Source organism: Aegilops tauschii, chromosome 2 (genome assembly GCF_002575655.3).
Source record: "Aegilops tauschii subsp. strangulata cultivar AL8/78 chromosome 2, Aet v6.0, whole genome shotgun sequence".
Taxonomy (NCBI): domain Eukaryota; kingdom Viridiplantae; phylum Streptophyta; class Magnoliopsida; order Poales; family Poaceae; genus Aegilops; species Aegilops tauschii.
The window spans coordinates 653,207,014-653,233,636 of record NC_053036.3 but is presented as its reverse complement, the minus strand read 5'-3'; the positions used below and the strand labels follow the sequence as shown (position 1 = coordinate 653,233,636).

The following is a 26,623-nucleotide window of genomic DNA, read 5'->3' as shown; positions in this document are numbered from 1 at the left end:
AGTCGTAATCGTCCGCTTCACTCCCGCTACGACTGAGGGGGAATGTTAGAAGTATATTTACGTTTGAGAAGTATATTTACGTTTGAGATAGAGATAGCGTAGGTTTGAACCATGTGTAACTTGTCCTCTACTCCAAGTCTTTCTCCCTCCATTGTACCTCTATATATACCCCGTACACGGGTGAGATCAATACAACAAAAACAACACAAATATTCATCCATCCAACATTTTTCCACAACTTGGAATGCTAAGAATTAATGACAGCAGTAAGAAACAATCATGGTGGATAGTCACCAAATGAATTGATAATAAGGGATACAAACAAAATGGATACAAATAGCATGGATGGGTGTTGAGACAAGAATCTCCTAAAGCTGATCAGGGGCAGTGCCTTCACATTGGAACATCCATGCATTGATAAGTAGAAGTGCCTTGACAGTATTGAGAAGCCCATGGACCAGCAAAATTACCTCCTTGTGTTGAAGGATTCATGCCTGGACAACTTGACTCAATATTGGGAAGCCCAATGTCCAACAAAATTTCCTCCTTGTAAGGAACATTCATGCCTTCAAAAGTACTTCAGAAATGCCATCTTCTCCGTCGTCCTCGAACATTTTGTGTCCTCTCAAGTCTGTGTTGGAATGTCTCCATCCCAGTGTGGTGCAACAGAAGCCAGATATAGGAGAGGTACTCCCCGCCGCCGCCCATACTTTTGGCATGCAAGTACCCTCGGCATCTACCAGCAGAAAAACAGAGCATCTCGACCCACACACCTTGGATCACCTCCCACATCGTCTTCTCGTCAATATCTTTCAACCAGGTGTAAAGCGCCACTGCGTCGCAGACAAAGGATGCATCGTCTCTACAAATCAAAGTATCAACAATCTTTTGGGCGAGTTTTCCTTTATCCATGGGTGTCTCCTGACGCTTGAAGATGTCATTGAGTTGGTCATATGCGAGTTTGCAAAGATGCTTTCTACTGCCTGGCAATAGCATCTCAGGATTAGCAAATAACAAATGCATCATATAGTTGGATATTTCTCTGCATCGCTGGGCACACTCTTCATCGTCTGGAGATGTGCTTCTACAGTAAAAGCAGAAATCTGTCACCAAGTGCCAGACAAGGACACTCTGATCGAATGGCTGCTGTAAGCTGTTGTGTATCTCTTGGTCACATTTCTTGTGCTGAAGTGTCAACTGGCCCCTGATATCATTGAACTCCTTGTAACTCTTAGCATCAGTTATGTACTTCTCCCACCCATCTCTGATATGTTGATGAACTAACTTTGTAATGTTCTTGGATGAGTCACAAGACTCCATGCCCAAACATTGGCTAACGAAGACCTCGCACGATAAGCTCCTAGCGAAGCGCATCAGCTTGCTTGGCTTTTTGGTCTGGGCAAAGAATCCTATGATGTTATGTTGAGCGACCGTGGCAGACCACTCGTTACTGAGTAATATCAGCCCAAATAGGGAAGAGAACTCTAGCACAAGAGTCCCGTACAGCAATACATATGTAATAATGACATCGCTAAGGTTATATGTTTGTTTGTGGCTTTTGTAGAACAGAACAATGGCCGCAATTTGCGACGTCACGGAGAATGACCACATCAAAACAAAACTCCTTCCGCTCATATCTTTGGTCCAAGGACTTTTTGTATAGAGAACATCAAATAAATCGGAGAGGCCGTTTGTTAGTGTCTCATGAGCTTTTTCGTCATCTAGGTGACAAAAACTTTGTAGTATAGTCTGGCGAATCTCCAAGTTAAGTGCATTGTCTATCAGTAGTGTATGCAGTATGTAGGAGCGATCATTGGGGGGTTCTAGATCTTTTTGGAGCATGGCGGCCTTTGCATCTCGCACATAGGCTTCTAGCTCGTTTTGTCCATCTGTAACTCTATCAGTATTTCCATCCAAAAACCTACCAAGGCTGCTGAAGCTAGCACTCATGAGATCCAACGGTTTCGTGAAGCATTTGCCAGCCCCGAGGGTGAAAAGGAAAATTGCTGCATCCACTAACTTTTCATCAGCAGATGATGGCCATGACTTGCAGAACACGTAGATAGCTACCGTTACCTGAGACGATACAGGAGGAGAATCAAGAAAGTTGAAGATTTCTCAAGCAACAAAGAGTAAAAACTATACATCTTCCCTAAAGCAATTGATCGTCATAATACCAAATATGATATGTCCAGCCGAGTAAATATGAGTACATAAATTGCCTTTGAAATCACATTTCAAGACTTATGTGAGACGTGCACAATTTAAAATAAAAACAAAAAGGAAATGGATTTATATTTGAAACAAAAAGGAAAAGATGGCAAGTGGACTCTCAGATTTTTGTTATGCCAGTGAGAAATTAAATGTAGTCTGCTAGAGGCTTTTTAATAAAATGGCCGCATGCATCATTCTGATGCAGGGATAACCTCCTTTTCAAAAAAAAAGGTGTTGTCTAAAGAAGCAAAGCTGCAACATATTGAAAGAGAAAAGATACCTGAGACAAGGAGGTGATGATGTGCCGCTTCCACAACTCGTTGTCTTCAATGTTATATGCGGTTATGACGAGCTGGCCGCCGAGATGTATGAGCAGGATAGGCGCCCACAGGACCTGTAGATCGCGGCTACGGTACTGCATCTTCTTTTGGCGGTTGAAGAGCGTGGCGAGGGCATAAATGGCCAGGGCGTCGCTGGCTAGATATGAGAGCCAGATGAAGAATCTGTACCAAGGTGGAATACGGGACTTGCGCCTGCGCGCGGAGAAGAAGAGGAAGTACTGAACGGCAAGGCTTCCCAATACGAGGGCAGGCAGCTGCTCCTGCTGCCACCATGAAACAACACTCGAGGAACCCATCCTCTATCTTCTCCGTCTATGCCTAGCTTGTTTGTGTATGCAGCAGGTTTCTACTGATTCCTTCATTTTTCCGATAAGTGGAAGCCTACCTCTTAACTAATTTATGCTGCCTTTCTCGTCTGACTTGGGACAAAGCAAATACAGCTAGCTGCTAAACACTGGCGGAGCTTGCCAAGAAATTATGTTTTCTCTTCTAAACCTTGTAAAAAGAATTCCTTCTGTAATAATTCTTTAAAAGTTGGAACCTACACATTACCTGGCTGGACTTGGTCATGCTTGAAACAAGAGGTACTCTTGTTTACTCAGGAAGGCGTGAACCACAAACGCGGAGCTTTTGATGTCGGATGTTGATTAAACCGTCATCTCTGCACGCTATGCCTCCTTATGACTGCATGCACCATTCTCATACCACTACTGGAATTTTCATGTACGCCGGGTGTACTGCTCTTCGCCGAGTGCTAAAACACGGACACTCGCCTGGTCCCACATGTCAGGAACCGACGGCACCGTCTGCTATCCGTTAGCTACTTTACTTTGCCGAGTGGTACTGTTTGGCTCTCAGCAAAGTCTTTGCCGAGTGCCCTTGTTCTGACTCTCGGCAAAATCCTGTTTGCCGAAAAGGCGTATGCCGGGTGGCTTTCACCGAGGGTGACACTCGGCAAAGGCTTTGCCGGCGGTTTTCGGCCCTTTGCCGAGTGTCCGTGGCACTCGGCGTAGCCCAGAATTCCGGTAATGTACAGAGACCCTCCTTGGTGACCCTCCTTTTTAGAAAAAAAAACGTATGGCTATGCCACAAAATCCAAAGCAAGGCATCTCCATTTTGATTAAGGGAGTGTAATTTTAGTTTTGTCTTAAGTTAATTTTATGTATAGGAGTATCTTAATTCTGACCAAGTTTAAAGAGAGGAATATCAATATTCATGGCAGTAAATAGGTAATTTGACATGTCGCATAACAACACTACTAATTTGGTGACATAAATACTTTATATATACTAAGTCAAGCTTAGAAAAGGTAATTTGACTTCTTGGGTGTTGTAGGTGGTCGATCCATCCTCGCTCCAATGGCGGAGATTAGTAATGCAGTGAGTTCATTAATTATTTATCATTGTGGGACTTCATTAGGGGCACCGTGCCCCGGCCATGCCGCCTCTGACCCCCTTGGTACCAACGACGCCAACGAGATGCTTTTGCTCGACTTGCTCGCCTGCGCGCAAGCAAATGCGCTAGTGAAGCGAGACGCCAGCTATGGTAACAAAGTGACGCACACGTTCAACGGTGTGCGGAAGCTGCTATGGGGCAAGTACGCGGCGGTCCGGCGGCAGAGATACATGACTCGACGCGGAACGGCGTGCGGGGGTGTCTTGCAGTCTGGCCACCTTCGACAGCCCGGAGGATGCCGCCAAGACGTACGACCAGGCGGCCCTGGCGCTGCCGGGCAGCGCCGCCTTTCTTAACTTCCCCATCGAGTATGTATGGCCCTCATTGGATGGCGCGGGTGACGACATGTGCGGACTTTTACGTTTAGTCCCACAACGGAAAATTAATGTGGTGGAACCCAACTTATAAGGTGAGGCTGTTGTGGAACCTAGTATGCAATTTAAATAAAATTCCTACAATCACGCAAGATCTATCTAGGAGAAGCATAGCAATGAGAGGGGAAGAGTGTGTCCACGTACCCTCGTAGACCGAAAGCGGAAATGTTAGCTTAACTCTGTTGATGTAGTCGAACGTCTTCACGATCCAACCGAGCAAGCACCGAACGTACGGGACATCTGAGTTCTGCACACGTTCAGCTCGATGACGTCCCTCGAACTCTTGATCCAGCAAAGTATCGAGGGAGAGTTTCGTCAGCAGACGGCGTGGTGACGGTGATGGTGATATGATCCGCGCAGGGCTTTGCCTAAGCACTACGACAATATGACCGGAGGAGTAAACTATGGAGGGGGGCAGCACACACGGCTAAGAGAACAATTTATGTCCTTTGGGGTGCCCCTGCCCCCGTATATAAAGGAGGAGAGGGAGGAGGCCGGCCCTAGGGGTGCGCCAAGTGGGGGGGAACCGACTTGGACTCCTAGTCCTAGTCGCCCCCCCCCCCCCCCCCTTCTTTCTTTCGAAGGGGAAAGGGGGAAAGGAGTGGGAGAGGGAGAAGGAAAGGGGGGCCGCGCCCCCTCCCCTTGTCCAATTCGGACTGCCCATGGGGGGGGCGTGCCACCCATGTGGGCTGCCCTCTCTCTCCCCTATGGCCCATGTAGGCCCATTACTTTCCCCGCGGGGTTCCGGTAACCCCTTACTACTAGGGAAAACCCTAGCAGTAGCGCGGGTATTTTGCCTATCAGTAGCGCGGGACGACGCGCTACTGATAAGGCGCTACAGCTAACGTGTAGCAGTAGCGCCTGTCGTCCCACACTACTGCTATACATGGCTAGCAATAGCACGCTTTAGTGCAGAGCGCTGCTGCTAATATCTGTAGCACTTTTTAGCAGGAAGCGCTACTGGTAAGGGAGTGCTACTGCTAACTTTGTTCCCCTCGCTACTGCTAGTTTTATTAGTTTCTGTTTTTTTCTGCATATTTGTTATGTATTTGAATAGGCTTTATACAATAATCTTTAGCATATCATACACATACAAATGTAATCATAGCATATACATACAAATAGTCTCATCAAATAATGTCATCATCATAATCATCATCCAACACAAAGTGGTCTCTCGTCATCATCTCGAAAATAGCGATACAAGTCTCGATTACTTGCAACTACATCGTCATCCATCTAAACAATGATATACGCGAGAAGAGCTAAGAGTAAACTGTGGAGGAGGGCACCGCACACAGCTAAGAAAACAATTGATGTCCTTTGGGGTGCCCCCTGCCCCCGTATATAAAGGAGGAGAGGGAGGAGGCCGGCCCTAGGGGCGCGCCAAGTGGGGGGGAACCGACTTGGACTCCTAGTCCTAGTCGCCCCCCTCCTTTCGGAGGGGAAAGGTGGAAAGGAGTGGGAGAGGGAGAAGGAAAGGGGGGTCGCGCTCCCTCCCCATGTCCAATTCGGACTGCCCATGGGGGGGCGCGTGCCACCCCTGTGGGCTGCCCTCTCTCTCCCCTATGGCCCATATAGGCCCATTACTTTTCCCGGGGGGTTCTGGTAACCCCCCGGTACTCCGAAAAATATCTGAAACACTCAGAAACCATTCCGGTGTACGAATACTATCGTCCAATATATCAATCTTTACCTCTCGACCATTTCGAGACTCCTCGTCATGTATGTGATCTCATCCGGGACTCCAAACAATCTTCGGTCACCAAAACACATAACTCATAATACAAATCGTCATCGAACGTTAAGCGTGCGGACCCTACGGGTTCGAGAACTATGTAGACATGACCGAGACACATCTCCGATCAATAACCAACAGCGGAACCTGGATGCTCATATTGGTTCCTGCATATTCTATGAAGATCTTTATCGGTCAAACCGCAATGACAACATACGTCATTCCCTTTGTCATCGGTATGTTACTTGCCTGAGATTCTATCGTCGGTATTGTCGGGGAAACGACACCTATGGAATCACTGGGATTCCTTCTACGGTTGGCGGGCGCGGGGTTGTGCAGAGAGCGGATCTGAAAGGAAGCACACAGATCGTTTACCCAGGTTCGGGCTGCGAGGATGCGTAAAACCCTAGTCCTGCTTTGGTGTATGTATTTGAGTGTTCTTGTGTTCTTGAGCTAGCTACGGGGTGTAACTTCCCCAAAAGATCTGAATCCTTCTCCTGGTCGCCTCGGGCCTCCTTTTATAGACAAAAGGGGTTTCCACAGTGGCACACAGGAGGTGGAAAGGTGTACAATGGATGAGTCTATCCTCTGGCACCGTCGGACAAACGCATTTAATGCGCTGCTGACGTGCCCCTCTCGCTTTATTAGGGACAGCAAGGAAGCTCGTCCCAGCTGTCGCCGCCTCGCTTGGCTTCGACATGCGTCCGAGCTGACGAGGTGTCATGGCGCCATGTTGGCTGACTGCTGGGCTGGCACGGTGGTGGAGCCTTCACGAAGATCTGCATGCCACCACGCAGGTGCTTACTGAGTCGGTCGTGGAGGCCGCTCGTCGCCATGCAGGTGCCTGCCCAGCTGGTTGAGCTGGCAGCTGCATGGGGACGGCGGTGGAGTCTTGGCAGACGCGGGCTCTGCTGCTGCCCCGTAGGTGTCTCCGGCAAGGGTCTTGCCGGGGCCCCGGCAAGGGTCTTGCCGCGGCATCGTGACGCTTGCCGGGGGTCTTGTGGATTTCCTCGGCTAGGGATCCCGCCGAGGATCGTCGTCTTCTGGTCCTCATCTGATCTCGTATGTTCATGATCTTGACAAAGATCTGCATGCCACCACGGAGGTGCCTCCCGAGCCTTGGTTCCAATGTGGTCGTTGGCGGCGTTGGAACCCTCGAGCTCAAGGGTGGCTCGCTCTGCTGGTGTTGGGCAAGCTGCCCTGGCAAGGCTCTTGCCGGGGCCGCGGAGGCCGCCCCGGCAAGGGTCTTGCCGGGGGAGTCTGCCTTTCCCCTTTGCCCTTTTGTGTTTCTTGGCCTCGGCATTGCCTCTGGTCGCCTTGTGCCTTCGGCTTCCCTCCTCTGCCCTGCTTAGTGTGGCCGTGGGCGCGGCTCCGACTGCCTGTGCACAAGTAAAGAGGTAAAAAGGAGAGCCCCTACTTTTGTACACCGACAGGAGCCCCCGGGCCTGGGCCACATATAAGCGCAACGCGAACGGTGCGCGGGCAGGCAGGGCGGGATTTTACCGCGGTAACTTCTTCGCTCGCTTGCGCTTCCCCATGACCCGCGTTGAACGCGTGGCGTGGAGGGTCGTTCGTGACGTGGGGGTCATGCGTGGGGTGGTTCCCGCACGCATGCGTCACATCGTGGTAAAAAGGCGGCTCGCGCCTTCCCCATAAAAAGAGGGAGACGCAGAGGCACGGCTCATTTACTGAGTGGAGTCTGGTCATGGTCTTCAAGGCGTCCGCGCCCCACGATCATGGGGTGGGGAGCGGTCGCCTCAACCGTCCCCTCGATTCTGCTTGCTTGCCATGTGTCCCCCATGCAGGTGGCAGGCGGTGGAGGCGGGAAACCGGGCCGTCGCTGATTGGGGCAGCGGGTCGGTCTTGATTCCCTGCGCCCTCGATGGCCGGATTGGTTGAGTGGGGCGGCCGAGCCCCGACCCCGCTCCTTTATAAGAATGGGGAGGGGGATATCATCCCACATTCTTCCATCATCCATCTCCTTCCACTTCCGCTCCTTTCTTTCATCTGCCATGGTGAGAGGGGGCGCCGGCCCTTCAACGGTGGCGGCGAGGGTCGCTGCTCGGCAGGGCATCCCTCCTTCCCAAGAGCTCGCGGCAGCGGAGCCGGCCACGAGAGGAAGGGGGAGGGGGCGAGGCCGAGTTCTCCGTGGCGCTCAGGAAAGAGGGGGCGGGGCGGCGCACCAGCCTTGCCTCCGCCCGCGATGCCTCCCCCGATGGAGGGCCACGTCGGGGACCAGCCCTGTGAGTTCTTCATCAGGCTGCGCCGGCCATCGCGTCGTCGTATTCGTCTCCCTACCCCATTTGCTCGGGAGATGGAGCTCGATCCGCCCCAGACCCTCAGGCTGCACATGAGGGGCTGCGGGAACGGCGGCACGCGGGTCGACGTCGACTTCCCGCTCCTCACGTCATGTACCTCTGTCGCGGATGGAAGACGTTTGCTCGTGTCCACAGCCTGACGGCGGGGCTCATTCTCTATTTCAAGTTAGTGGAGAACAGCCTGCTCTCTGTCAAGGTCTTTGGAGATCTTGGAACTCACCTAAAGTGCTGCGTGGAGAGCTCCTCTGACGATGAAGATTCCTCCTCAAGCGGTAGTGGCGAGGAGGATCGCGACAGCGACGACGAGGGCGTCAAGCGGCGGGACGCCGACCTTGACTCCGACTGACCGCGTCGTCCCTCCCTCGGCCACGCGCCCTGCCGAGGGTCTTCCTCGTCAAGCTCTCCATCGGCGTGTTCCCCATCGCCACCTTGGGCGGCTGGCGTAGGAGGGTCGGAGAAGGTGAAGAAGGCGGGTGGCGGCCGTCAAGCCGGAGTACGCGGGCACCGACGCCTTCGTCGCGTATTGTCGGCCCGCTGCCTCATCTTCCAGCTCCCCTCCCGGCACCGGGATGTTCCCTTGGTGCCTTTTGCTCCTCGTACCTGGCCTAGGCGCTCTTTTTCCCCTCCTGCCATCTTGTTCCACCTCCTGAAGAGAGGGATAAGAAAAGGATCATGGGCATCTTATCTCTTTTTAGTTTGTAAGCCTGCGGGCACTTGTTAATTTCCAAAACTTGTAATCCCCTTGCATGTTCTTTTATTCCCTATGAACTGTACCTATATGGGATGTTTTTAATGAAAAAAGGGTGCTTGCCGGGTTCTTTGTGCGTGAGCGAGGCCCATGCCAAGGAATGAATCCTTGTTATTTTTAAGATAAACATTTTCGCCCGGCAATAGGCCTTGTTGTCCCCTTGCTTCAGCCGACCGTTCTCACGCTCTTGGCGGAGGCAGGGCGAAGTAGAGTTAGGCCCTTCGTTTATTTCCTTGCCACCGCGACTACTACCCGGTTCCGACCCAAGGAGTTGGGTACAGGAAAGAGGGGGAGCACGATGGTCTAGGAGCAAAACAAGGTTTCATATGTCCCAACTTCATACGGAAATGCACAGTAGAGAATAAAAGACTTATCTAAATCTGCAGCCCCCGGCAGCCTTGGCTTGCCGTGGTTGGATTCTTGTATCTGCAGCCCCCGACAACTTTGGCCTGCCGAGGCTGGAGCGCTGACTCGTTCTCTTTCTTCCAAACAGCTCAGCAGAAACGTCCATGTACCCTACGAACCAAAGAGGACGGAAAGGAACAGAGAAACGCACACTCGACCTCTATGCTAGGGGTTAGTTGCTGCTAAGCACTATCAACCCTAACCGAGAGAGAGACTTAACCTAGCATGCATGCTAAAACTTAGGGCGCAAGCGCTTCATTTATTTATGCTCAGGGTCTGCGCCTGGCTTTGTACAGAGGTTTACATGCCTTGCCGGCAAGGCTTGTACAAAAGGTGGTTTGCCGGGGGGCCCAGCAACCACGCCTTATGGGTAAAACTTGCGAAGATGTTCAATATTCCAGGAATTGCTCACTGGAATAGCATCTTCGGTCTCCAGGCGGACTGCGCCGGGCCTAGTGACTCGTATTACCCGATAAGGGCCTTCCCACTTTGGCGTCAACTTGTTGGAATTCTTGGCCGATTGAACGCGTCGAAGAACAAGGTCGCCTTCCTCAAAGCTTCGGGCATGAACTTTGCGGCTATGGTAGCGACGCAAGGCTTGCTGGTAGCGCGCTGCTCTCACAGCCGCCCGAAGACGATCTTCCTCGAGGAGTGTTGCATCATCTTGCCGCAATTGCTCTTGCTCAAGCTCGTCATAAGCGAGCACTCGAGGTGACCGGTATGTGAGTTCCGTGGGGAGAACTGCTTCTGCCCCGTACACCAGGGAAAAGGGTGTCTGGCCGGTGGCTCGATTTGGTGTCATTCTGATTGACCAAAGAACCGCCGGCAACTCATCAATCCAGCGCCTTCCGCGCTTGTGCAGTTTGTCAAAAGTCTTTGTTCTTAGGCCTCGCAGTACTTCAACATTTGCCCTCTCCGCCTGGCCGTTGCTCCGTGGGTGTGCCACGGAAGCAAAACAGACCCTGCTGCCGAGGTCCTGGATGTATTGCATGAAGGCGTGGCTTGTAAACTACGTGCCATTGTCGGTGATGACCCTGTTTGGCACACCAAAATGGCAGACTAGCCCCTTGAAGAACTTGACGGCTAACTATGTTGTCACCTTCCTCGCTGCCTCCACCTCCGGCCACTTTGTGAACTTGTCGATTGCAACATACAAGTACTCAAAGCCCCCGAAAGCGCGGGGGGAAAGGCCTAGTATGTCGAGCCCCCAGACCGAAAATGGCCAGGAGAGAGGAATTGTTTGAAGGGCTTGAGCTGGTTGATGAAGCTTCTTCGAATGGAACTGGCACGCTTCACACTTGGTTACTAGTGCCGTTGCATCCTGGAGGGCAGTGGGCCAGAAGAAACCTTGCCGGAATGCCTTGCCGGCAAGGGCCCTTGACCCTATGTGGGAGCCACATATGCCTCCATGTATTTCTGCCAACAGCTCTAATCCTTCCTCTCGGGGGATGCACTTCAATTTCACACCGTTCGGTCTCTTTCTGTACAGGACGTCGTCGACGAACTGATACATGGTAGACCGACGGGCTACTTTCTCCGCTTCTTCCTGCTCCTCAGGGAGGTCCCCTGTCTGGAGGAACCGAACGGTATGTTGTGCCCATGCCGGAGCCTGGGGCTCGGCGGCAAGGACTAAAGGCATTTCCTCCGCCATGGGAGCGGCTATCTCTACGGCCAGGGCTTGACACCCTGCCGGAGTCGGTTGCCCCATGGCAGGCTCAGTGTCCACGGCAGCATCCTTGCCGGCGGCCCCTGGGAGCTCGGCGGGAAAGTACTTGCCGGGGCCTGACTTCCTCCGCTTGTTCTGCTTTGTTGATGGTTCAACGGATGGTTGAGTTAACCGAGGCACAAAAGTACCTGGTTCCACAGGTAGTTTGAAGGCAGCGCGCTTCGACAGGTAATCGGCAATGTCGTTCTCCGCTCGGGGAACGTGCTCTGCTTGTATACCATCAAAGCGCTCTTCCAGCTTCCTCACTTCATCTACGTAGGCCTCCATCAATGAGCTCTGATGATCTTTGTTGACTTGCCTGACGACAAGCTGTGAATCACCCCTGACGATGAGCTTCTTAACCCCAAGGTCTGCTACGATCCTAAGACCGGCAAGAAATCCCTCGTATTCAGCAGTGTTGTTTGTGGACATCTCCCTAGGAAAGTGCATCTGGATTACATACTTGAGGTGCTCTCCGGTGGGTGCGACGATCAGCACACCAACACCGGCGCCTTGCTGCGAGAAAGCCCCGTCAAAGTACATGATCAAGTTGCGACTTGCCTCCTTGCTGGAGAGAGTGGTCTCCTGTCGTCGGGCGTTGAGGTCCATTCCGCAATGAACTCCGCCAAGACCCTGCTATGGATCGTCAAAGTGCTTTCAAACTTCAAACCAAAGCTCGACAGCTCCAAGGCCCACTCCACAATTCTCCCGGTTGCGTCTGGGTTATGCAATATCCGTTGCAACGGGAGGCGGGTGACAACGGTGATTTCGTGTGCTTGGAAGTAATGACGCAGCTTCCTCAAGGCCATAAGGAGGCCGAAGAGCAATTTCTGCACACCGGAGTACCTTGACATAGCCCCCTGCAAGAGGGAGCTGACAAAATAAACTGGGTGCTGCATCATCTTCTTCTTTTGCATCACTTCTTTTGGTTGCGCGGGCCCCTCCCTGATGGCGTCAGGCTCTGCCGGGGGCCTTGCCTTGCCGGCACCAGGCCCTGCCGGGGGGGCCCTGGCTCACCATCTGCCAGTCTTGTCGTTGCCACTACCTCTTCATCGACCTCCCTCTGTGCCACTAGCGCGGCGCTGACCACTTGATTGTTGCCGCTAGGTACAGCAGCAATGGATCTTGTGGTTTAGGCACAACTAGTATCGGCGTAGAGGCGAGGTATTTCTTCAAATCCTGTAGCACTGCTTCGGCCTCTGGGGTCCATTCCATTGGTCTCGCCTTTTTCAAGATTTTCAAAAAGGGAAGGGCGCGTTCGGCAGACTTGGAGATGAATCTGCTCATTGCGGCAACGCAGCCAGTGAGCCGACGCACATCCTTGATCCGCTTGGGCCCCTCAATTTGCTCGATAGCCTTGATCTTGTCTGGGTTTGCCTCGATCCCACGCTGTGACACAAAGAACCCGAGAAGTTTGCCGGACGGAACGCCGAAGACACACTTCTCAGGGTTCAACTTGAGGTTGATCTTACGCAGGTTTGCAAACGTCTCTTCTAAGTCTTGCACAAGTGTTGCCCTGTCCTTGGTTTTGACCACTATGTCATCCATATATGCTTCCATATTTCTATGTCGCTGGGGCTCAAAACCAATTTGGACTGCTCTTGCAAACGTTGAGCCAGCACTCTTCAACCCGAAAGGCATCCGTAAAAAACAATATGTACCACATGGGGTGATGAATGTTGTCTTTTCTTCGTCTTCTCTTGTCATGAAGATCTGGTGGTATCCTGAGTAGGCGTCGAGGAATGATAACAGATCACACCCCCGTGGAGTCAACAATCTGGTCGATGCGCGGCAACGGGAAAGGGTCCTTGGGACAAGCCTTATTGATATCTGTGTAGTCAATACATAGCCTCCACTTCCCATTTGCCTTGCGCGCCACCACCGGGTTGGCCAACCACGTCGGATGGAGTACTCCTCTCACCAAGCCTGCCGCTTCCAACTTCCTGATCTCCTCTGTGATGAACTCTTGCCTTTCCAAAGCCTGCTTCCTGACCTTCTTCTTGACGGGCCGCGCATGAGGACAGACTGCAAGGTGGTGCTCAATCACCTCCCTGGGAACGCCGGGGATGTCGGATGCTTGCCACGCAAACACATCGACATTCGCCCGCAGGAAAGTGATGAGCGTGCCTTCCTATTTGCTGTCAAGGGTGGAGCTTATGGTGAAAGCCCCTCCCGTGCCATCCTCTTGACGGACACCTTCTTGGTCTCTGGCGGTGCAGCTCTGGATTTCTTGCTCTTGCCGGTGGAGCTCTCTGGCACGTCCTCGACGGTAGCACAACACTCCGAAGAGATGCGCTTGCCGGAGTGGGTGCGAGACGTCTTGCCGGTCTTCTTCTTCCCTCCCGGGGCTTCAGCGGCAGGAGCAAGTGCCTTGGCGGCAGTTGCTGCAACTGCTTCCCGGCATAGTAGGTCGGTGCAGATCAGCGCATCCTTCTAGTTGCAGGGAATGGTGATGATGGTCATCGGCCCAGGCATCTTCAGTGTGTTGTAGGCGTAATGCGACGCCGCCATGAACTTGGCTAGTGCCGGGCGGCCGAGGATCCCATTGTAGGGCAAGGGGATCTCGGCTACATCGAAGACAATCCTCTCCGTCCTGTAGTTCAACTCGCCTCCAAACGTCACAGGCAGCGTGACCTTACCCTTCGGTTGGCTCCTTCCTGGGTTGACCCCTTGAAACGTGCCCGTCTCCTCGAGGTCCTCATCAGGAATTTGCAGCCTCTTGATCACAACGGGCGAGATCAAGTTCAGACCGGCCCCGCCGTCAACTAGCATCTTTGTCACCTTGAGGTTGCGTATCGTTGGTGAAACCAACAATGGCAAACACCCGACCGTAGTTGTGTGATCAGGGTGGTCCTCGGTGTCAAAGATGGTAGGCGTGCTGGACCACTTCAGTGGCTTCTGAGCGTCGAATGATGGCTCCGATGTTGTGATCTCACGCGCCCACTGCTTGAGCTGGTAGTGAGAGGTATGCAGTGAGGCACCACCGTCGACGCACATGGCCTCCGTAGCTTTCTGGAACTCAGGCTCGCCGGACTCATCGTCCTCGTCATGATCATCGTCTTCCTGCTTCTTGTCGCGGCCTCGTGGGCCTTTCTTGCTGGTTATCCTTGCCGCCGCGGCCTCCTTGGCTGCCACGCTTCTTGCCGGATCCTTTATCACCATCCTGACCCTTCTCCTTGTCTCGCCTCTCATACTCGGTTTTTTGCTTTTCAGCAAGCAGCTCGACTTGTCGGCAGTTCTGGAGGTCGTGGCCCTTGGTGCGGTGGATCTTGCAATACTGCTTGTCGGAGCCTCCTGGCTTGTCAGCAGCCGCCAAGGCCCGGCAAGCGGCGCACCTGGCAATCTCCTTGTCAGGGTCGTCTGCCTTGGCCTTCTTGGCAGCGCCGGTGTCGTCGGATCCCTCGACGACAAGTACGACCTTGCCCTTGCGTTTCCTGTTGCGACGCCGACCCTTCTTCGTCGGGGCGGCGGTGTCTTCGTCAGTAGAGTCGGTTTCCGCACTGGCGTCCTCGCCGGGGTACTTCCTCCCCTCTTCGGCTCGAGCGCATCTATCGGCCAGAACGTAAAGTTCGGCCACATCCTTGACCTTGTTCATCGCCAGCTCTTCACGCATCTTGCAGTTACGCACATTCTGATGGAATGCGCTGATCACGGCGGCGGGATGAACATCTGGGATGTTGTATTGCACTCGGCTGAACCTCTGTATGTACTTGCGCGGGTTTTCACCTTCCTTCTGGGGAATGATATGCAAATCACTCGCCTGGCCATGAGCTTGGTGGCCTCCAGTGAAGGCACCAACGAACTCACGACACAGATCCGACCAAGAAGAAATGGAATCCGCCGGCAAGTGCATCAACCAAGACATGACATTGGGTTTCAGGGCCAACGGGAAGTAATTGGCAAGCACCTTGTCGTCACGAGCTCCAGCGTCTTGCATCGTGATGGTGTAGATGCTGAGGAACTCTGACGGATGGGTCTTGCCATTGTACTTCTCGCCGACGTTGGGCTTGAACGTGCGGTGGGACGGCCACTGGAACTGCCGCAGCTCACGGGTAAAGGCTGGGCAACCCACCTCGTAAGGTAGGCCGTCGGAGCCTCCCGGTGTTGGGTGGTCCATAGCGGGCCCCGCTCACTTATCTGACTGGTGGCGTGTGTCGCGCCGGCGCTCGATGGTGGTTCGAGCGCCTTCAAGGGCTCGCTCCCGAAGAACTTGGCGCTGGTCGCGGTGGGTCCGTGGGTCGGACGACGCTATGGAAATGTTATCGCAAGCGTCATCACGACGGATCGACACCCGCGGTGGCTGGCATGGAGGAGGAGAGTACACCGTGGCGGCAGCACCCCCGGCCCCTCCACCACTGGCGTGCGGTGGTTCGACGAAGCGCCGGCCTGAGGGCCCCGCTGGCCGTGGCTCGTCTTTGTTCGCGACGCCGACGAGGCTCCGGATGGTGGCTCTCCACTCGTCGAGCTTTTCCCAGCAGGAGGGAAGTCGAGGAGCAACTGCGCGCACGCCAAAGCTTCTGCTGGCGTGGGTGGCGGCGAAAGCTGCATGGACCGTGACGCGCTCCGACTTCTAACCACATTACAAGGAGCTCTATCACGGCCTGGCGGCCAAGTGCCATTTTCGCTAGCACTTCGGCGGGCATGCTAGCCTCCTTCGTCCCACGAATGACGCACAAGACTCTTCCCACGGCGGCGTCCGGGGTCACCAACGTGGTGACGCTGCTCGTCGCGCACACCCTGGGAAGAGCGCGCTGTGGGCGCCTGCGTAGGCGTCTTGGAGGTTGCTGCGCTGCCCGTAGGTGGCACGGCGCCACCCCTGGAGGGCCCCGCGCCTCCTGCGGGGGGGGGGGGGGGGGGAGCTCCGTCTTCGGGTTTGGCGACGTGCAGCCCGTCGTCTTGCGCACGAACGACGCTGCTCGCCAGGCTCTGACTGCCAGAGCGATGTTGGTGCTCGCGGGCTGCGCCTCGGGTCCTGTCCGCGACCGGCCCGCTGCTCGTCCGCACCGGTACGGGTTCGTCCGGCTTCGGATGAACAGATCACCGTGATCGTCTTCTTCTTGGGAGCTGATACGTCTCCAACGTATCTGTAATTTTTTATTGTTCCATGCTATTATATTATCCGTTTTGGATGTTTAATGGGCTTTACTATACAATTTTATATTATTTTTGGACTAACCTATTAACCCAAGGCCCAGTGCAAATTGTAGTTTTTTTGCCTATTTTAGTGTTTCGCAGAAAAGGAATACCAAACGGAGTCCAAACGGAATGAAACCTTCGGGAGCGTGATTTTTGGAACAAACGTGGTCCAGGAGACTTGGAGTAGACGTCAAGAAAGAAACAAGGAGGCCACGAGGCAGGGGGCGCGCCCTCCCCCCTCGTGGGCCCCTCGTAGCTCCACCGACCTACTTCTTCCTCCTATATATACCTAAGTACCCCGAAAACATCATAGAGGACCACGAAAACCTAATTCCACCGCTGCAACCTTCTATACCCGTGAGATCCCATCTTGGGGCCTTTTTCGGCGCTCCGCCGGAGGGGGAATCGACCACGGAGGGCTTCTACATCAACTCCCAAGCCTCTCCGATGATGTGTGAGTAGTTTACCATAGACCTTCGGGTCCATAGTTATTGGCTTCTTCTCTCTCTTTGGATCTCAATACAATGTTCTCCTCGATCTTCTTGGAGACCTATTCAATGTAATTCTTTTGCGGTGTGTTTGTCGAGATCCAATGAATTGTGGGTTTATGATCAAGATTATCTATGAACAATATTTGAATCTTCTCTGAATTCTTTTATGTATGATTGGTTATCTTTGCAAGTCTCTTTGAATTATCAGTTTGGTTTGGCCTACTAGATTGATCTTTCTTGCAATGGGAGAAGTGCTTAGCTTTGGGTTCAATCTTGCGGTGCTCAATCCCAGTGACAGTAGGGGAAAGGACACGTATTGTATTGTTGCCATCGAGGATAAAAAGGTGGGGTTATATCATATTGCATGAGTTTATCCCTCTACATCATGTCATCTTGCTTAAGGTGTTACTCTGTTCTTATGAACTTAATACTCTAGATGCATGGTGGATAGCGGTTGATGTGTGGAGTAATAGTAGTAGATGCAGGAAGGAGTCAGTCTACTTGTCACAGACGTGATGCCTATATACATGATCATGCCTAGATATTCTCATAATTATGCTCAATTCTATCAATTGCTCGACAGTAATTTGTTCACCCACCGTAATACTTATGCTATCTTGAGAGAAGCCACTAGTGAAACCTATGGCCCCAGGGTCTATTTTCCATCATATAAGTTTCCAATCTACTATTTCCGTCTTACTTTATTTTGCAATCTTTACTTTCCAATCTATACAACAAAAATACCAAAAATATTTACTTTACTATCTTTATCAGATCTCACTTTTGCAAGTGGCCGTGAAGGGATTGACAACCCCTTTATCGCGTTGGTTGCGAGGTTCTTGTTTGTTTGTGTAGGTACGTGGGACTTGCGTGTGGCCTCCTACTGGATTGATACCTTGGTTCTCAAAAACTGAGGGAAATACTTACGCTACTTTGCTGCATCACCCTTTCCTCTTCAAGGGAAAACCAACGCATGCTCAAGAGGTAGCAGGAGCCATGGCGATGAAGAACTGCTAGGCTACCCGCTAGACCGGATTTTCACAACTGCGCCCCCTACCTGGCGCGCCAAAGATGTCGGGGAAACGACACCTATGGAATCACTGGGATTCCTTCTACGGTTGGCGGGCGCGGGGTTGTGCAAAGAGCGGGTCTGACAGGAAGCACACAGATCGTTTACCCAGGTTCGGGCCGCGAGGATGCGTAAAACCCTAGTCCTGCTTTGGTGTATGTATTTGAGTGTTCTTGTGTTCTTGAGTAGCTACGGGGTGTAACTTCCCCAAAAGATCCGAATCCTTCTCCTGGTCGCCTCGGGCCTCCTTTTATAGACAAAAGGGGTTGCCACAGTGGCACACAGGAGGTGGAAAGGTGTACAGTGGATGAGTCTATCCTCTGGCACCGTCGGACAAATGCATTTAATGCGCTGCCGACGTGCCCCTCTCGCTTTATTGGGGACGGCAAGGAAGCTCGTCCCAGCTATCGCCACCTTGCCTGGCTTCGACACGCGTCCGAGCTGACGAGGCGTCGTGGCGCCACGTTGGCTGGCTGCTGGGCTGGCGCGGTGGTGGAGCCTTCACGAAGATTTGCATTCCACCACGCAGGTGCTTATTGAGTCGGTCGTGGAGGCCGCTCGTCGCCATGCAAGTGCTTGCCCGGCTGGTTGAGCTGGCAGCTGCATGGGGACGACGGTGGAGTCTTGGCAGACGCGGGCCTTGCTGCTGCCTCGTAGGTGTCTCCGGCAAGGGCCTTTCCGGGGCCCGGGCAAGGGTCTTGCCGCGGCATCGTGGTCTTCCCCGGCAAGCGTCTTGCCGGGGGTCTCGTGGATTTCCTCGGCTAGGATCCCGCCGAGGATCGTCGTCTTCTGGTCCTCATCTGATCTCGTATGTTCATGATCTTGACAAAGATCTGCATGCCACCACGGAAGTGCCTCCCGAGCCTTGGTTCCAATGTGGTCGTTGGCGGCGTTGGAACCCTTGAGCTCAAGGGTGGCTCGCTCTGCTGGTGTTGGGCAAGCTGCCCTGGCAAGGCTCTTGTCGGGGTCGCGGAGGCCGCCCCGGCAAGACCCCTTTGCCCTTTTGTGTTTCTTGGCCTCGGCGTTGCCTCTGGTCGCCTTGTGCCTTCGGCTTCCCTCCTCTTTCCTGCTTAGTGTAGCCGTGGGCGCGGCTTCGACTGCCCGTGCACAAGTAAAGGGGTAAAAATGAGAGCCCCTACTTTTGTACACCGACAGGTATCTTCATACCTAGTTCAATCTCGTTACCGGCAAGTCTCTTTACTCGTTCCGTAATGTATCATCACGTAACTAACTCATTAGTCACATTTCTTGCAAGGCTTATCATGATGTGCATTACCGAGAGGGCCCAGAGATACCTCTCCGATACTCGGAGCGACAAATCCTAATTTCGATATATGCCAACCCAATAAACACCTTTGGAGACACCTGTAGAGCATCTTTATAATCATCCAGTTACGTTGTGACGTTTGATAGCACACAAGGTGTTCCTCCGGTATTCGGGAGTTGCATAATCTCATAGTCAAAGGAATATGTATAAGTCATGAAGAAAGCAATAGCAATAAAACTTAACGATCATTATGCTAAGCTAACGGATGGGTCTTGTCCATCACATCATTCTCCTAATGATGTGATCTCGCTCATCAAATGACAACACATGTCTATGGTCAGGAAACTTTAACCATCTTTGATTAACGAGCTAGTCAAGTAGAGGCATACTAGGGACACTTTGTTTTGTCTATGTATTCACACATGTATCAAGTTTTCGGTTAATACAATTCTTGCATGAATAATAAACATTTAACATAATATAAGGAAATATAAATAACAACTTTATTGTTGCCTCTAGGGCATATTTCCTTCAGAGGCAAACCTCACCCATTAGGCTGGTCTTTTGGGTTTAGTTAGGCCTAAGACCTTGTTTGGTTGTGGGCTCCAGTGGACCTGGGCTGGTAGGGGACTGGCTCATGTAGTGGCGACCTGGGCTGGACTGCTCGCTGCGCGCTCTAACAAGTAGTATCAGAGCCTCGTAACTGATCTCCTAGTAACTGGAGGACTCCGTATCGTCGGGAAGTGCTCGGCGTCAAGAGCCCATGTAACATCTCCATGACGGGGGAGCCCATCTCACCCGATGTGTGATGGGTAGAATGTTAGGTTTAGTCCCACATAGGAAAATTAATGTGGTGAAACCAAAATCGATGAGTTTGTATGCATGCTTTAAGTCGAGAGCGTCAGTGGCAGGGTTTCGCGACAAATTCACAATGGGAGGTCATATATGAAGACCTATTTTGAGAAAAAAAAATTGAACCACAATTGTTTATAATAGTTTTGGTAGAAGAAAACCCCACTGCATAGTGGCCTAAGAAGGTAGTTATCGATGAGTTTTTATGCAGGATTTGGGTCGAGAGCATAAGTGGCAGGGTTTTCGGGGCAAAATTCACAATGGGAGGTCATATATGGAAACCTATTTTGAGAAAAGTTTGTGAATGGAAGTTGTTTATAATGGTTTGTGTAGAAGAAAATTACACTGCACGGTGGCTTGAAAAGGTAGTTATCAACGGGTTTGTATGCAGGCTTTGGATCGAGAGCATTAGTGGCTTGGTTTCATGGCTCAAATCACGGTGGGAAGTCATATATGGAGACCTATTTTGAGAAAAGTTTGTGAACGAAAGTTGTTTATAATTGTTTGTATACAAGAAAATTGTACTGCACGGTGGTTTGAAAAGTTAGTTATCGAAGAGTTTGTATGCAGGCTTTGGGTCGAGAGTGTCAGTAGCATGGGTTCCATGGCAAAATTCACAATGGGATGTCATATATCGAGACATATTTTGAAAAAAGTTTGTGAATCAAAGTTGTTTATAATGGTTTGGGTAGAAAAAATCCACTGCATGGTGGCTTGAAAACTTAGTTATCGATGAGTTTGTATGTAGGCTTTGGGTTAAGAGCGTCAGTGGCAGGGTTTTCGTGGCAAAATTTACAATGGGAGGTCATATATCGAGACCCCTTTTGAGAAAGGTTTATGAATCAAAGTTGTTTATATTGGTTTGGGTACAAGAAAATTTCACTGCACGATGACTTGAAAAGGTAGTTGTCGATGAGTTTGTATGCAGGCTTTGGGTCAAGAGCGTCAGTGGCAGGGTTTCGTGGCAAAATTAAAAAGTTCGCGAATTTGGGGAAAAAAGTTCATGAAATTTTAAAAAGTTCATCAATTTTTTAAAAAGTTCACGAATTCAAAAAAACACTGCTGATGAAATTTGAAAAAAGTTCAAAATGTCTGAAGGAAAGTTAGCTAGTTTAAAAATAGTTCACAGCCTAAAAATTCATGAAGTTGAAAAAGTTCACTAATTCTGAGAAGTTGACGATTTAGAAAAGGAAAAAACTTCATGAAAGTTAAAAATTAGAAAAAAGAAAAAACAAACCAAACCTGCCTGCATATTGTTTGCCCTAGTATAGGTATCAAAGGCTGAAGTTGATTGCAGGACGAACAGGAGATCTCAGCTGTCTGTGAACATGATCGGACGGATGACAACATCAAGTCTGAGCCGTGACGTAGGCAGCCCCATTTTGCTGTTTATTAATGTGTGCATACAGCTGGCCAAAATTTACAGAAGGCGATTTGTAGGCATTCGTTAGCAAGCTAGTTGTCCCTGCAACTTGCAGGCCTTGCTGCGTTACTAGATGCCTCGAGTAAAAAAAAAGAAAAAAAAAAGCAAGCACACCATGTTGGAGTGGTAGTATGTTGAAACAAGACCGATTTGTTTGTTCATAAATAGTTTGGATTGCTTACCACATGTCTCACGTGGTGACCACAATGTCTAGGAAGCAGAATATAAAGAGATCCGGTTTGCCTTGATTAGGCGATGTGGTGCTAAAACTCAATCAATGCATGTACGTCGACGGACTAATTGATGAACTCAAACGATCTTCATTGTGCAGTGCTAGCAAGGCAACCACTAGCAATCAGACTACTGATGGCTAGCTTCTTATCAGACTAGTCTTGGAAGAGAGCTAGCTCATCGCCAGCAAAGCAGCACTTGATGAAGACCTTCCAGGCTTGCACCCACATGATTAATGAGGACACTATTCAACTTATTTAGATAGGAAACGGTTTTGCTAATCCTTCAAGTTAATTTTATATGAAAACGATTTTGCTAATTCAAGTTATTTTGATAATAAGAACGGTTTTGCTAATTCAAAGTCGTCAGTGTCGCCGCGCTTGGCAAAGGTTCCTGGATCTTAAGAGGGAGAAAACCGATTTTGAAAAGAGGGATTGTAAACACAAAGGAGAGAGTGACACAGAAATTAGTCGACCCCAATTTCCTTGGCGACATTTGAAACACAGTTTTTGATATCAAAATAACTTGGATAGCATTCATATTGATGAACATGAAGTTGCACAGTCGTGCCAAAACTAACTTTTATTGTTTATTGAAATTCACCATATCTTCCAAGCATGGCATTTTGGCACCTCGCTTAATCCCTTAGGATGCGCAGCAGCAATTACCCTTTTCACAGTAGCTGTTGTCGAAACTATAGCCAGACCATTCGCATGAAACCTTACACAAGGTAACATTGTATCCTATCGGGTTCTCGCATAACCGGTCAGGTTTGCACACATCAATCAATGCAGTTGTACCTACGCCGAAAGTAGTATTGCATTCCATTTCGGATTAGTAATGTAGTATAAATTACATGAGTTACTCAAGAATGTCTAAAAAACTATGGTCTGCGTATATTTATACAAAATTTGACTGGTCTAAACAAATGAGTGTACCTTTGTTTCTCCCAGTTGCCTCGCATGGAAACAAAGTGGTAGACATCAGAAGAATTAGCAAGCACAGGGCATTTGTGTTGTTCTTGATAAGCGCCATCAGAAGTGTGGGTGCCTATTTTTCTTTTCCTCCCTTGCAAGATATTCCTTGAGGTTGATGTTGCTCGTTCTATTTGAGTCCTTATTGTGGTATTATATAGAGGCACTATCTAATCTCGGAGCATCTTCATTTCAGAAAGAAAATGATGGAGGATCCAATGTTAGTGTTGTCATCCTTTGTATCTATATGCATAGTCAAACTACTATTATAAGAGTTACTGGAATATACCCAAATATATCCTGTCAACAACTTGTTATTAAATGCCTACTTGTTCTTTATATACCAAGACATTAATACTATCATAAAAGTTATTGGAATATATATACCAAAATATAGGTTGTCGACAACTAGCTATTAAATGCCTCTTTGTTTTTGGTATATACCAAGACATTAATACTAGGACCCCATTAGTTGGGGGACATTAGCTAGGGGTTGCCTCGAGCGAAATCGTTGGAGTTGGCTCGATTGAAAGAACCAATTCCCTGGCGACTTTTGCGAGTGTGACCCCAGGCCCAAAAAAAGTGGCCAACCACAACCCACTCACCACCAGTGTAAAATCAGTTTTAGCCTAAAACAAAAACAGAAAATTCACAAGTTTCTATATTAATAAAAGAAGTGTTGACCCAAAATAATAATGTTGGCCCATTAACAAATTTGACATGCTTTATATTTTCATTTTCAAAAACCAATAGGAATAACACTGGAAGTTGCCATCATCGAAAACAAAAAATTGCCATGCTCTCAATAATAAAATGAATTGGGAAATTCATAAAAAAGAAAATTAGAATAAAAGTGGATTTGAAAGAAATCATAGATTTGAAAAAAAGTTTAGTTTTTAAAAAAGTTCATCGATTTTGAAAGAAACATAATTTTTTAAACTGCATCACTGTAATAAATAAGTTCATGAATTTGGAAAAAATCTCTAACATTTGAAAAAATTCATGCATTTTAAAAAGTTCATAGATTTGGAAAAAAGTCATGGATTTCATAAATTGAAGGGTTTTGGAAAAAAGCTTCATAAATTTGGAAAAACATGAATTTGATTTTTTTGTGAATTTCAAAATAGTTTGCTCATTTGAAAAAAAAGATCTAAATAGAAAAGAAAAACTGAATGAAAACCGGTCCAAAGGGATAAAAAGGGAAAACCTCCCGGAAGCATCCAAACGCTTCCTAAAACATGACCAGAAAGCTTCTCAGAGTTTCACAAAACTAGGGAAGGGAGTGTCCCGCTCGCGCCTTATACGCATCGGCCCACTAAATCGAACACATACAGGGACTGTGCGCATTGTAATAGAACACTATAAACGGCGCTACAAGCGCAAAATAGGAATTGGGCACCGAAGTAGACGATGACCCCATTTATTTCTGATCGAAGCCCCCCTACTAACTAATTAGCCCAGAACATCTAATGGGCCTGGCCCATGGCATGTGGTGGCATAACCAGCGTTGTCGAGCGCCGTTGTATCTCGCCTCATTGTCGCTACAAGTGAGGCTGCCCAAGTACCTTCATGCAGGTTAATTTCTTTTTTCTTCTGTTTTTTATTCTTTTCTCTTTTTAATATTTTTAAAAATATTCAATATATATATATATTTCAAAACATAAATATATATATTTCAAAAACAACAAAACTGATAAAAAATACGTTGTTTAAAAAATTTGTTGGTGTAATTTTTAAAAACTATTGATAGCATTTAAAAAAATGCCTGTGGCATTTAAGGTTGATGCTCCTCGTTTTATTTGACTCCTTATTGTGGTATTATATAGAGGCACTATCAAATCTTGGTGAGTCTCAATTTCAGAAAGAAAATATTGGAGAACCCAATGTAGTTTTTTCATCCTTTATATCTATATGCATGGTCAACTCATGTCAATTAATACTATCATAACAGTTATTGGAATGTACTAGGCACAACATGGAGGTTCGAGGCCACCATCAAAGTCGGTGAAGTTTGCGCGCTGCCGTTGTGGTGGCTATGGCGGTGGCGACGAAGACAACAACAGCGACTTGACAGAAACTCAGGAAGGAGCCTCTAGGAGGAGCGGCTAGGGTTTCATCGGGCAGGAACAAGAGGATACGCGTGGGATTTCTGCCGGCTACCATTTTTCTTGCCTACCTTCATCGTTATTTAGGAATCTATCGTGGGAGGCACCAGCTGTTAATTTTTTTTAGGAATACCAACTTTTTTTTAGAACATTGAGGCTGTTAAATATAATTGGAGAGAAAAAAATAAGCTTCAATGGGCCATAACGCAAGTGGAGGGCTAGGCATGCTCGCTGGGCCATAACACGATCTGGGGCCCAGGCACGGGAGAACCATCCACGCGAAGAAACGTCTTGAGGATTGTGCGCAACGAGGTGGCACTGATTATATTAAAAAGAAAACTCTAAATTATTATTATTATTCTTTGAACATAAGAAAACTTTATTGATGATCAGGTGCATTTTACAGAAAGAAGCATGAAGGGACTCATGCTAGAACCAGAAAGTATGTCCTTGCCAGGACATTGACCTTGATCTGCTTGTGTACATAAGCAACTCTAAATTATTACCAACACCAAGTCTAGCTGGGCTCGCCGCGCCATAAAGTACGAAAAGTGGTGGTTGATGGTTCGGTTCTTGATAGGACTAATGATTTTTCGGGCCAAGTCAATACGTTTTTTATATAAACTAGAACAATGCCTCTGTGTTGCAAAGGGATATAAATACTCTAGTACGTTACCTTGTGACGAATGAGTGGTGGGAAAAAAGGTGAAATGAGAACCTTACATTCTTTTTAAGTAGTAAAGATAATAGACCCCACAAAAAAAACTTCTTACGTATATAGGATAAGTACTTCCTCCATCTCAAAATTCTTGTCTTAAATTTGTATCGATACAAATGTATCTAGTCATGTTTTTGTGTTAGATACATCCGTGTCGAGCTCAGGTGAGGAGGTGATCCGTCATTCTTTTCTTAGATGGTGCATTGCAACGGGATATAAATATTCTAGTACGTTACCTTGTGACGAAGGGGTGGTGGGAAGAAAGGTGAAACGGTAACCTTACGTTCTTTTTAAGTAGTAGAGATAATAGACCCCGCAAGATAAGTACTTCCTCCATCCCAAAATTCTTGTCTTAAATTTGTATCGATACAAATTTATCTAGTCATGTTTTAGTGTTAGATACATCCGCGTCGAGCTCGGGTCAGGAGGTGATCCGTTATTCTGTTCTTAGGCGGCTGCTATGGCAGTGCCAGAGGCAGGTGACACGCGTTGGTGTCAAGCTCAGAGATGTTCTGCTATCTTTTCAGTTTTGTCATGTAGGTTTTTATGTGACTTGTACTTTATTCTTTATGATATGAATGAGACACGTATTACCATGCAAAAAAAGATACATCCGTACCTAAACAAATCTAAGACAAGAATTTTAGAACGGAAGTAATACGTAATAGCAGATTAATTCCACATGAACTTCTTTCGTCATACACTTGGCAAGTTGGTGAGATTGGACTGCCTCCCGTGTCGCTCCAGGGCGACACCAGGGGCGAAGAACCCTAGCGCTCGAAGCCGCCTCTGCTCTTCCCTCCTCGCTGCTGTCGCCAGCGACCGTGCGGCGGCGGCGGGACTTCCCCGTCGCTGGGATCTTCCTCCCCGTACATCCCCTCTCCTCCCCAACTCCGGTCCGCCTTCGCTGCCCCATCCTCCAACGTAGCCATCATGGATCCAGCGGGCTGGTCAATAGATCCGGGCATCCCTACGAATGGATCTCGCCTCTTCGGTGGTCGTTGCTACTGCTTAGTCCCTGAGCACTGGCTGGGGTGTCCTGCGCCGCCGCATGTTGGT

At 49.4% G+C, this 26,623-nt stretch overlaps 1 long non-coding RNA gene across 1 annotated transcript; it reads right to left on the bottom strand.

The window, feature by feature from the left end:
• Nucleotides 1-22,219: 22,219 nt before the first annotated feature.
• Nucleotides 22,220-23,026, bottom strand: LOC120974788 (uncharacterized). Its single transcript, XR_005770123.2, has 2 exons — nt 22,706-23,026; nt 22,220-22,567 (listed from the first exon to the last, which is right to left on the bottom strand). It is a non-coding gene; the product is annotated as an uncharacterized lncRNA (long non-coding RNA).
• Between the last annotated feature and the right edge of the window lie 3,597 nt (nt 23,027-26,623).